The following is a 3,237-nucleotide window of genomic DNA, read 5'->3' as shown; positions in this document are numbered from 1 at the left end:
ATTTACATGATGAAAAATGCTCTGACACAACGTTTCAGTAAGCTGACAAATTTAGCACAGGCCCTCCCCTTTTCTCCTTTCTCCTCCCCTTGGCACAAAGACACCCACAAGCATGAGATACAAGCTCTGGCTACACACACCTCCCCTCTCTCATTCCCACACACATACACAGTTCACTCCAGTTTCCCATCCCCCTCTTGGTCCACCACCACTATTTCTGGCATTGGCTGTTGGTTGTAAGAGCAAGGAGTGGTGATGTCACAGTAATCAGAGCCTAATTGGGCATGTATGTAAGCCACTGTAGGAGGAAGGAAGCAGCTTATAGAGATATGGAGAAAATATACCCAGCATTAGTCCAATGGCAGTTTTGGTTTGAGCTAATAGTAGTTCATCTTTGGATTGGATGAGAGAAAGTTGTCCCTAGACCAGAGCTAATGGGCAGGCTCTCTCGGTTGTGAAAAGCCGCTCCACAGAGGGCACCAGATTGGGCTGGAGGGGGTGATGAGGATGATTTAAACGGTTAATTTATTTATTATCTCCTCATCCTTCTCTACCCAGTGTTGTTTTTGTTGTTGGGGTTCTTTGCATTATTGAGTTTGTGTGTTTGTTTTGTTCTTGTTGTTTGAAGAAGATGCCTGGAATTTGTTAGAGTGATTGGGAACATGTTGCTCAGTATGGACAGAGCCAAGGCGTGTTCATGATGTGTTAGTGTGTAGACAAGCTTGCCAAAGCTGAGAAAAGCAGTCATGCAGAGAATTGGCTGTGTCAGTCTTCAACTGGCTATACTCAAATAGGTTTTGTTGCTCTCATTTTGCATGAGGACTGAATTGTTTATTTCTTAAGGTAATAATCTTGTTACTAGGTTTCCGGATTCCACTTGAATTCTTTATTTACATGACGTGTTTATTTAGAATACTGTCTGAACCAGAGTGATTAGCAACCTAGGATGATAATTATATGTAGACATTTAAATGAACCTTACCCTTACCAAAAAAACAGGCTTCTGGCAAACAGTTGTGGCAAACTTTTGGCAAATTTGCTGCAAATTTGGGCTTCGGGAAAATGTTGCAAACAATTCACCCTTCGCTAAACCCCGCCCCACTTGGTTACTGTTGCAACATTTTCCCGGGAAGCCCAATTCCCCATTCAACCACTTGCGAAACCACTTCATAATGATCTCAAATTTGAATACACAATAAAACTAAACAAATCAGGAAACTCTTGTTTTTTCTGTGATGGACTGTGATTACAATTGCTTCATGGCACCCTTGTCAAGTTATATTTGTAAATGTAACTGAATGGCTCTGAATGGCTCTGAATTCACAGTCAGCATACAGTCAAAACAATAACAACATTTGAAGCAAATTAGTGCTCTCAAATTATATTCTGATGTCAACAGCAGATGGGAGTTGTATTCATTACACTGCTACCTTAGCTAGCATACATTTTGAGAAAACAAGTTATATTAAGGAGCTAGCTAGCATTAGCAATGTTTGGTGGTTAATTAGACTGAGAGCTAGCTAATAAGCTGACCTAGCAAACAGTGTTGAAATGTCTTATTTTAAAAAACAAATCACATATAACTTTAAATGAATTTGCTACTCACAGAGGAAACTAAACTAAACATACTAAATGTACTAAAAATACTAAACAGCATGTATTAAGTGTCTTAAAAAAATGTATCCAATATAACTTTCTTATCTATCTCACAATGAAAACAACATTATGCAGGGTGCTACAATATTAACCTTGAAATCATCAGCATGTGAATAAAGAAAGAAGCAGACTGAATATTTCCTCTTTAAACTGTTTATTTAATCTTTTTTTAAATGTATTATTTTTGGGTAGCCACAACATTTACATGAGAAAATGTGAACACTATGGGGATGTTAACCTTAGGATGTTTAAAGAGACAATGTCAGAATGTACATTAGCTAAGTGATAACTGAGCAATGAGCTTTCAACCATTGGAATTTTTAAAGAGTATGAACAAAATGAAATAATTAAATCCACAAGAAATACAAAATCATACCCAGTTCAGAACTATTTGCTTTTTGAGTGAACTTTGGAGATGGCAGCCCTCTAGAAGTCCTTCGACCAAAGCTTGTTGAATACATACACTAAAACAATCAAAAACAACATTAAGATAGACCTACTAAAAACAATAACTGAACACATTTTATATTTTGGCATCTTAACATTTTGACTCAGCAGCTAATGTGCAGGTTTGGCATTAGAAAAGCGGGGTTCTGTTACAAAGTTGCCTTGGTGTTGCTATGCTTCTCACTGATACTGGCATTCTATATATTTGTTCAGCAAGGAAACAATCTGCCTTATATAAATGCTATATTATAAACTGGGACACATGCTGTGTTTATAACCAAGTGGGAAGGTGGACATTTCCACTTGTGAAGTAGTAAAAACGAGTTGGATGCTTTAATGTGCTTAGAACTCCTTGAGAAACACTGATTGTCTAATGACAAATAATAAACTAAAAGTACAACTATAATGCTCGCAAACAAATTATGGTGTTCCAAAAGCATATTTATAGATTGCTTTTTATAAATAATGTTTTGTCTTCCTATTTAATTGCCGGAAATGCTGTTATTGAAGTCAGCATGTAGGAGAAGTCAGAGCACAAGGATGATAGACTAGCTTCCCACTACTAATTACCAGTTGCAGGGGCGTTCAAGTGGATTTTTCCCAGTTTTATTCGGTAAATACCACCTTCCCACTTGGTTATGAACATGTGTTCACCAGAAACAACTTCTAGTAAACTGATTGCCACTGGCAATACATTGCCAAAGGTTTTGCCACAGATTGAAATAGAATTTAGAGATAATTGTTTGCCTTGATGAGTGATTATGCCTCCATTAGCGGCCAATAAATATAATTGTTGCCAGTTTTCCTGCAAATTCATCACTAGTGGCAAACATTTGCATACTTCTGGCAACATTTTGTGGCACTCACTCTATTTAGTTTGCAGCAAATTTGCCACAAATGTACAGGGAATTTGCAGCAACAAATAACATTTTGTAAGGGTACTAGACGGTTAAATATAAATATAGTTACTTGTTTTCCAATAGTGAGTATGTAATAATAACAAAATATTAGCAGTTGCCATCATTCTTGCTCAGACTGTTGGTTTGTGATACTTGATCAAAGCTGACCGAAGAGAAATATTGGTTGGCTGAAACAGCAGGCTACAACATGTTACCATATTATAAATGCTACACT

This window comes from Oncorhynchus nerka, linkage group LG27 (genome assembly GCF_034236695.1).
Source record: "Oncorhynchus nerka isolate Pitt River linkage group LG27, Oner_Uvic_2.0, whole genome shotgun sequence".
NCBI lineage: Eukaryota > Metazoa > Chordata > Actinopteri > Salmoniformes > Salmonidae > Oncorhynchus > Oncorhynchus nerka.
The sequence above is the reverse complement of the archived record's forward strand: the minus strand, read 5'-3'. Positions refer to the sequence as shown.